The following is a 10,514-nucleotide window of genomic DNA, read 5'->3' as shown; positions in this document are numbered from 1 at the left end:
ATATTTACATTTCGATGACTTTTATAGATCTACTTAGATTTGCTTCTTTTCGTGACACACTGTTTTTGATCTTCATCCTTATCTTATTTTACTACTTATGGGACGGCTGTTGTGTCCCCCGCCCCAGGGGACTGACATCTTTTCCCTGTGTTGTTAATTAATGTTACTTTCTTCAAAAGCATTAGCCATACAAAATAATTACAAGAAAATGCTACACTTCACTTTCTTTGACATGAAACTTTCATTGGAACCGCTCATTTACCGAGTATTGTTTTTCTCTTAGAGGTCAACAGCAAATCGCTAAAAACATCAATATTGCTGTCCGCATGAGGATATTCCGCGATCCTACGCTGGTGAAAATATTTGGGGAGTATTATTTATATTGAAGATATTGAGAGATGATTGAGTTGTTGAATTTGATTATTTACATATGTAAGATTTGCTAACGACAGCCATGACTTTGTAAAAGTCAAAGTGAGACTTGAGTGGACACCGTGGGTCATCAGTATGTATTAGGGAGATGGTGCAGTGGCAAAGAATGTGAAATTTTCAGAAGAGTACTTTCAGAATGTGCTTTGGAATACAATTCAGAATAATATTCAGACACTCACTATGTGAGATAATATTCTGTATATTCTAGAACTAACAAGCTCTGCTTGTTAGTATGTATTGTCAATGTCACTGTTGGATGTTGTTGTCAAATGTCTGTGTACTAAGTGTGTGTATTCTGATTTATTTTGGCTCTTTTTTTAATTAGCAGCTGCAGTAAAGACACAGTGAATACCAGTACTGCAAAAGAAAGAAAAATATGTCAGAGATAGGTTGTCTAGCTATGATTCACTAAAATGATTTAAATTTCATATTAAATATTTTGATTTTACATTCAATGCACATTATGCATTTCCTCTGCGAACAACATTCTCCCAATAGCCACTGTAAAACTGAAATCAGATGGGATTCTTGATCAGTGTCATTATTCTAATCAGCACAGATTTGTGCAATTCTGACATATAAATCCAATAGGAAACTAATACACCATTATCAGTTGATGTTTCAATTGCAGCTGGACTGCACAAAATTTACAATCTTTGTACAAAGTACCAACTATGTTATCATCACCACAAATATATGCATCTGAAATATCATCAGAATAATTTGCAAATTGTTCAGAAATTTTAGAACACTGCTAAACAATATGGACTAAAGAAATAAAAAAGTACACACTAAAGATGGGCTAAATTATTGAAATGAAATAACATACCAGTAATAAATATGCATATGTTGAAACAAACTGTGGACTACACTTCATTTTTCAACATTTTAAACTGAAATGTTTAGCCATAATTTGAACGCCATACTATGACACAGAGGGGTAATTTTAAAATCCGTTTTACAACCGAATGAAATTCATCGACCGTCATATCTTGAACACAGAAATGCCTTGCTATATTGTGAATATTTCCGGTGGCGATAGCCCACTGTCCGTGCACCGCCGTACAATGGTCGGAAAGAAAAATGCGCCAGTTACATTTTGCAACACATGGGTTATAAACGTTTGATAATTGTTGTTTATTTAGAAGTGTTAAATGTCTTTACATATTCTTTGCCCCACTTCCGCACGCTCGTATTTCTCTTGATATTGCATTTACTGAGAAAATTTACCTCATGGCCCCTATCGACATGCCGAAGGGCATGAAAACGCTTCCGCCAATCATAGCAACGATTACGTCTTACGATATCTTGTACTATGTAATGTCGAATGTATTGGAAAGCGTGCGGAAGAACGCTCAATCTGATTGGGCATAACAAATGACGCCATTCGGGGAATTGTGTTTAACGGGAAAACGGCGTGGTCTACAAGTTCTATCGGGACATTTTGGCAAGTTTCACGATATCAGTGAAAATACAAGATATAGTAATTTACTAAAGTGAAACGAGGAGGTCATTTGTTTTCAGACTCGGTATGCTAAAATGAAAATTTATCCTAGTTTGAAGCCATGTAAACACCACATTTCGCTTACTCCGCTATGTCCGTGTCGGCACAACCTTACAGGGGCCCCCGACTCGTACTCCACAAAAGTTACGATGCCCAAAAACAACCAAAAATTCTCGCAAATCGGGGTTGAACTTTCAGTTTCCACTATAAGAATCATTTCAATCGAAGTGTGGTAGAAATCAGGGGAACGGTTGTTTTTAATGCACGCCCAAGCCACAGGCTACCCAGACAGAATAAATAAGCTTGTCATTGAGTTTTTCTCACTGTTTCTCTATCAGTTCCTCTCCTTTTCTTCATCACAGTCCCTCTATGGATATAGGGACTGTGTCTTCATGCTCTGAATGATCGGATAAATAAAATAAACGGTTATATAATCTAACCTAGCCTCTTATAACCCTTTATTCATTTTACACCAATTACAAGGACGTTTATCTCTCATATACACATCTTGTAATTAATTAGTCAAACAACTAATTATGCTAATCCGTGGACTTATCAAGAGTTGGTCAACATTGAAAAGATAGAGATGTAAATGAAAAAGGACTAACCATTCCTATCTTTCGCGATGTTGACCAACCCGTAAAATCCCTGATAAGTCCACGGATTGGCATAATTAGTTGTGTTGACTATTAATTACAAGGTGTGTATATGAGAGATAAACGTCCTAGTAATGTATGTAAAATGAATAAAGGGTTAAGAGGCTGGGTTAGATTATATAACCGTTTATTTTATTTACTCCGATCAGTCAGAGCATGAAGACACAGTCCCTATATCCATAGGGGACTGTGATGAAGAAAAGGAGAGGAACTGATAGAGAAAACAGTGAGGAAAACTCAATAATGAGCTTATTAATACTGTCTTGGTAGCCTGTGCCCAAGCCCTAATTGTAAAACAATGGCATCGTCATCACGCGACTAACATTTTTCGAATGAATTCCGTGAATATTGAAAACACGATTACAGTCGATCCCTCGTAAATTTCGATACTCTTTTTAACTAGACCATAATTAGGGTCCATACTGTATACTGATGTGTGGTGAGATGTTGCCACACGTTTTGACACGACTTATCAGTGACGTGCTTTGGATAACCTTCGAGGCCGTTTCTTTCTGCACACAGCTTCTCAACTCTCATTCACTCACAGATATTATCGGTACACGCAAAGTTAACACATGCTCTAAATACGGATACAAAAATAAACCTCTTACCGAATGTCGTACTGGCTCCACTGGTGTGACTGTAGATAGACGTAGCAGGAACTGAATCTCGTAGCGACACACAGAAAGTATGGCTGCTCGATGCATGAGAGCGAGGTTGAAAGGCCTTACTGGTTCTGACCACTAGATGGCGCCGCAAACACAACTTTACGAACCCCTTACTGCTAACATACACTCCTATGAGAAAACCCACTGAACACATTTTTTATTTTATTGAAAAAAATAATCACATATAAAACAGTATTCATGGTGTAGAATTATTTCAAAAGTAATTGTTTCTTAAATATGATGTTTCTACAATCTGATAAAAGTATGGCCATCACATTTGCTTAAGAATTCTTGAGTATACTGGTAGTCTTATTACAAAAATTCATTAAATATGCAAATTAGAATTAATTAACCAAACTTACTAAACTTTTACCATAGTTATGCTATAGGGTAACAAGTCATTGACAATGACATAGTCCCCACTTGTAATAGGAGTATTAGTCTTGATGGGCCAGGGAAATGAGGTCATTAAGAAGTGTCACTGGATGTATATGTTCAGATCTATGGACACATAGGTCTATGTCATTGTTCCCAATTTGAAACAAGAGGCATGTCTAAGTTATGGTTCTAAATCGGGAAAAAAGATCAGACCTCTAGCTGTATTGGCCAGCCAAGAAATACATATGTGCATAATAAATGAGGTACAAGATGTGACATCTTAAGGTCTATTATCCTATCAAAATTGAAGCGTAAAGAACTTGTGGTTACTGAGTTATGCATATATATGCATATTCAAGGTCAAAGGTCATCAAGGTCACGTGACATTTTGAAAATAAAACATTGTATCGCTAATTAATCCATATATGCCAAAATTCAGACCTCGAGCTCTATTGGCTTGCCACAATTATATATGGGCATAATTAACGAGGTAAAGCATGTGTTGTCATAAGGTCTCCGATCCTACTAAATATAAAGGACATAGCACTTGTGGTTACTTATTTATTGACATAATTGTGTATTTAGGTAAAAGGTTATCGAGGTCACATGACATTTTGTCAAAAAAATTTCTATCCTATAGTCTATCCCTATATACTAAAAATCATTTATTTACCTCTATTGACTTGCTCAAAATTAGATATGCACATAATTAATGAGGTACAATATGTGGCATCATAAGGTGTCCCATCATACCATATATGAAGGGTGTAGCACTTGTGGTTACTGAGTTATGGACAAATATGTATATTAGGGGTCAAAGGTCACCGAGGTCATGTGTCATTTTGTCAAAAAAATTGTATTGCTAAGTTATCTGTACATACCAAAAATCAGACCTCTAGCTCTATTGGCTCGCTCAAAATTAGATATGTGCATAATTAATGAGGAACAATATGTGGCGTCATAAGGTGTCCCATCATACCAAATATGAAGGGTGTAGCACTTGTGGTTACTGAGTTATGGACAAATATGTATATTTGAGGTCAAAGGTGACCGAGGTCCAATGACATTTTGTCAAAAAAATTGTATTGTTAAGTTATCCCTATATACCAAAAATCAGACCTCTAGCCTTATTGGCTCACGTAAAATTAGATATGCACATAATTAATGAGGTTCAATATGTGGCGTCATAAGGTGTCCCATCATACCAAATATGAAGGGTGTAGCACTTGTGGTTACTGAGTTTTGGACAAATATGTATATTTGAGGTCAAAGGTCATTGAGGTCACGTGACATTTTTCAAAATAATTGTATTGCTAAGTTATCCCTATATACCAAAAATCAGACCTCTAGCTCTATTGGCTCGCTCAAAATTAGATATTCACATAATTAATGAGGTACAATATGTGGCGTCATAATGGCTCATCATACCAAATATGAAGAGTGTAGCACTTGTGTTACTGAGTTATGCACAAATATGTATATTTGAGGTCAAAGGTAATTGAGGTCACGTGACATTTTGTCAAAAAAATTGCATTGCTAAGTTATCTGTACATACCAAAAATCAGACCTCTGGCTCTATTGGCTCGCTCAAAATTAGATATGCACATAATTAATGAGGAACAATATGTGGCGTCATAAGGTGTCCCATCATACCAAATATGAAGGGTGTAGCATTAGTGATTACTGAGTTTTGGACAAATATGTATATTTGAGGTCAAAGGTCACCAAGGTCACGTGACATTTTGTCAAAAAAATTGTATTGCTAAGTTATCTGTACATACCAAAAATCAGACCTCTAGCTCTATTGGCTTGCTCAAAATTAGATATGCACATAATTAATGAGGTACAATATGTGGCGTCATAGGGTGTCCCATCATACCATATATGAAAGGTTTAGCACTTGTTATGGACAAATATGTATATTCGAGGTCAAAGGTCACCAAGGTCACGTGACATTTTGTCAAAGCGTCTGAGATATCTGCATGAACGGATGGACTCACATGGATGGACTAACGGACTGACATGACCCAATCTATGAGCCCCCTGGACTTTATCTGTGGGGACTAAAAACTGTGTCACTGCATCCGTTTTGCAATATGAATACGATTAGGAACTAAATTTTTATTTTTTCTTGGCCTTATACATGGGTTCTATGGACTGCCTTATACATGGGAGTCTATGGACTGCCTTATACATGGGAGTCTATGACTTCCTTATACATGGGAGTCTATGGACTGCCTTATACATGGGAGTCTATGGACTGCCTTATACATGGGAGTCTATGGACTGCCTTATACATGGGAGTCTATGGACTGCCTTATACATGGGAGTCTATGGAGGTGAAAACTAAAAAGTCCTCTAACACGGCCAAATTTGATCGCATTGTGAAACAAATCGACGTGCATCTGTATGAGGTAGAGTACTATCCTTGTACCAAGTTTGAACGAAATCGCTCCAGGCGTCTCTGAGATATCTGCGTGAACGGACGGACGGACGCACGGACGGACGGACGGACGGACGCACGGACGGACGCACGGACATGACCAAACCTATAAGTCCCCCCGGACGGTGTCCGTGGGGACTAATTAAGTATGTGTACACTCACATCAAATTTGGTTCCATATTTCTTGAGATATAGCCCTATGGCAAAAAAGTCATAAAATATGCAAATAAGCAATTAATTAATAAGCCACACCCACCAAAATCTAATCAGATCTAAGTCTCATCATGATAATACCAAATACCAAATGCATGACATTGGACCTAAGGGTTCTTAAGTTATGAGTGGAACAAAATCTGTCTACGGACGGACGGACAGACGGACACACACACAGACATTGTGGCGACAAAGAACACCTTTGGTGCTTCGCACACGGTGTCCAATGATAGATTATTCATTATGTGAAGGGGAGAGACTAAAGCTCATTCAACGAAATTTAAATTGGTCAAGGCATATTTTGCACAGTAATATTTTCTCTTGTAAATCAATCGACTATTGTCATGCAAGTCAGTATATTGAAAAACAATAACTGATTACAATTTTAGCAACTGAATAAAATGTTATCAAACCTGCCAATCATAATGAAAATTCGTTCGTGAATGTATCCTAACAGCAATAAATTCCTTAAAATTGCACGATATTAAATGGTCTAAATATATTAATTTCACTATCTTAACTTTGAATAAAAGTCCATGGAAAATGCATTGATATACACACAACACATTAACATCTCAATCGTTATATGATATCGTCGAAATTCTTTCAACATTACTCATACGAATAAACTCAGATAAAAATAGCAGATCCAAACATTTTTACTTCCTCCTTTCAAAATCAGGAACCATTCTGTTATCTTAGTGGAAATGTTATTCTTACTACTTCTGCAAATGTGACAAGAGAGCTGTAAGTAAAATATATTTTTCACTTCCCTATAAAACCACCCATGTAATTTACAGCAAATGCTAACTAACCTTTGATAACCTTTACTAATGCATGTATTTACCATCAGCGTCTATGATCAAATGTTGCCGGGACACGGCTGATTACTGCACTAAAGTTACAGCTGTGAAACATTTTGAAGGTTAATTTAATGACAATATTCATCGACCAAGTCAGCATTTGTGTCGACAGTGACTTATTGACATCATATCAGAATCCTTTGTTGGCCTACTGTACTGTTTGAAGGCACTCCAAAGAGGAGTTTGCGGCAGTATCATGAATGCATTCTACGTGAATGAATCGGTAAGTCGTCGTCTTCAACCTACACATGACTCTGCAAAAATACATGACTTTTCCAAAGCGTCAAATATCTTAAGGTACATAGTAGTATGCGCCTCGAAAGTGAAAGACTTAACCTTTTCTTAAATTTTCCTGAAGGAATTATTCAACCGTTTCTTTCAAAATTAGGAATAAAAATCGGGATCACCGTGCAAATCTTGGTACTAGAGAAACAAATTACCCTTAAGCTCGATGTACCAGTATTTGAATTTCAAAATTGCAGTCATCCCTGTGTGAACTCCATGGAGAAAAGTTTAAATTTTCGACTTTCAAATTAAATGACGGGAAAAGTTTGTCTTATTCAAAGGGATTAAAAATGAGTACCAACAAGTGGTAAGTAAAAAAAGATAAGAATTGAGAAAAGAATTGTTAAAATTTAAGAGTCTGAATATCTGTCCCCGAGGCACTTTCTACCTTAAGGTAGATTGTGCCTCTCGGACAAATAGTCGGACTCTCAAATTTCAACATTCTTTCCAGATCTACCACTTGTTAGGGATAATATTGAAGCCCGAGAAAAAATCACCGTCTTACTAGTTTTTCGAAAATCCAGCATTTAATTTTCCCCATAGAATAAACGCTGAAGAGGCGGCCAAAATGTTGAGTAATTTGTTTCGCTAGTTCCATATTCGTGCAAACCAAGCAGGCACAAACGTTGAAGGTTCATATCTCGCCTAATTCCCCAAACGGCGTTGAAAACCGCCGTTTGCCAGATTACAGCCAAAGGTGAGAACGAGTTGATCTACACAACGAACTTCCGGGAGAGAAATTTTGTCATGTACACCCTGATAACGTAACAAAAGATGGTCACACTTGACGATGTCTATGTTGTTAACACATTGTCATAATTGACATGTTCAATGGGATGAGCGATACGCGTCATAGAATGATGGTATATTCTGCGCGTGCCGACAAAGGGAAAAACGACACAACGATGAATGATACTCGTGAATGGATAACATTCTGTGGCAAGCAAATGCCGCGAAAAAAAGATTAATAACCTCATACCAACTCTCTGCGTATTTCATGTACCGGACATCGTCTGCGTATTGTGTGTTATGTTATGCGTGGCGAATTACTCGGTACCTTAATCAGTCGCTGTTTTCCGAGTCCGATACACGCTGGCCTGCTGGACTGAACACCATGATACACGCCGACGGCTGGCGACGGTAATGTAGTAAACACAGTGTTTACTTCAGCATGGCCGGCCAGCGATTGAGGTACTTTATAATTGTGCGAGCCCATCATTACTTTATTATTTGGTAAGTGTACGTTATTAATTGTCATCAGGCAGTTGGTATACTGCTATCCAATTCAAATACTTATTATCAGTTTGTAACAGAATTGAATGGAGAAATACGTCCCCGTGTAAATCAGCGGGGTCAGGGTGGGCCTCCCTTGTAGATTCCACCATGACCAAAGCCAGTGCCTTCTCAATGGTGCCTGGTGAGCCCTCCGCCTCGTTTTCTGGCGGTGCAATGTATATATTCATAACCAATGGAACTCAGTTCTTATTTAGTAACAGATTGTATTGCGAAACGTATATATGGGCATTCCTTGATAATGTGAACTCTAGAGGAAACACCAGATAAATTTACATATTTTTGGCAGATAGATGAATACATAAAAAATGGGACCAGAGGCTACGGTGTTTTCGTTGACGTTCACCTGAAAGTGTTAATCACATGGTAGATCGGGCGCCGGCCGGAATAAGGTATAAAAAGGGAACATCAACAGTTTTTGCCACTTTCCATAATGAATTAACCGTGCGACTCACTTTGCGAAGCTCTCTGCCAAGAATCTGGCCGGTGGCTACTTGCCCGCAAATTAATCATTGATGACATGAGACCAAGGTTCATTTCGAAGGTTGGTTACCGAAGCATGATGACGGGGTTCCTTAACCTCATACGCAAGATATAAACAAGAGCCTTACATCGCATCGCAAATAAACTGTATCTAACGAGAGTTGTACTTTTTCTAAAGTTTAAGCATATATATAATATATATATATATATATATATATATATATATATATATATATATATATATATATATATATATATATATATATATATATATCAGAAATAGCCCATATAGAGACAGGATTCTACCAAATTTGAGTGATTTCTTGAAGAAATAAACATCTTGAACGAGACTGTGCTTTAAAAGTCAAGGGGCATGTGTACCAACAGTAGTCAGACCAACCATTTCACACCTGATTAAGTGCACTCTCGTTGTCATTGTAAAGTTACTCTGGCTGTTACCTCTCCCCTCTGCAAGTTTGTTTATTTACAAAAACACAGGGTGTTTATTGGATAGTAAACATTGTCTTCATTTCTGTATTGTCATTTTAATGAGTGTATAGCAACAGAGATTGTGCTAAGGGGTTTTCTCATGATTTGCCGGTCAGCCCAAATGTTTATTGTTGATTTGGTTGGAGAGTGATTGAATATTTTATTCAGGAAAGTTTTAGCAAAATTTCATCTTTCACTTTTGAGGCGCGTACTACCTCAACACCAATATAATGTAACACCTATCTCTCGTGAATATACATGCATGTCGTAAACTGGTCAAAATTTCGTGGTATAACCGTCGCTGGGTGTGCTTTATTACTTGAATAACAGCTTTATTCAAGTAATTATTTTTATGCGTACGATTTGTACAAAGTGTTGGCCGTGCTTCAAAGTCTTGACATAAATTAGTCACACCAGACCACAATTATCTTTCATGTCACCCCTTAATGGTTCCCACTGCTAATATATCTTGGTGTGATCAACATTTGTAGCAAGTCTCATCAAATTGTGCGCAGTAGTTCTCAATGTATAGCCGTTTTTTCTAAAATCATTAATTATGCAAATGAGCAAAATAAGTAAGCAAGCCACAGCCACCGAAAATAATCAGTTTTTGCCATTTGCAAACTAAATCTATGAACCAAATTTGATTCTGATCTGATGAGCCATTTTTGAGATATCGAGCGCACAGACAGACGACAGACAGACAGACAGACACACAAACAGACAGACATCGTTGCGACATATACTCACGTGTGTGATTACGTGAGCAAAAAATGAGAGGGAGTCAAGAGCCCGCATAACAGGAGA

The 10,514-nt window shown here is 37.4% G+C and overlaps 1 long non-coding RNA gene across 1 annotated transcript in view; it reads left to right on the top strand.

Moving 5' to 3' along the window:
- The first annotated feature begins 7,125 nt into the window (after positions 1 to 7,125).
- The window catches only part of LOC139126132 (uncharacterized), a 34,677-nt gene continuing 31,288 nt past the window's right edge, over positions 7,126 to 10,514 (top strand). The window contains exon 1 of the long non-coding RNA XR_011550480.1: positions 7,126 to 7,380. This is a non-coding gene — a long non-coding RNA (uncharacterized lncRNA). The remainder of the gene's footprint in view (positions 7,381 to 10,514) is intronic.

Source organism: Ptychodera flava (genome assembly GCF_041260155.1).
Source record: "Ptychodera flava strain L36383 chromosome 3 unlocalized genomic scaffold, AS_Pfla_20210202 Scaffold_26__1_contigs__length_13983176_pilon, whole genome shotgun sequence".
Taxonomy (NCBI): Eukaryota; Metazoa; Hemichordata; class Enteropneusta; family Ptychoderidae; genus Ptychodera; species Ptychodera flava.
The sequence above is the reverse complement of the archived record's forward strand: the minus strand, read 5'-3'. Positions and strand labels throughout refer to the sequence as shown.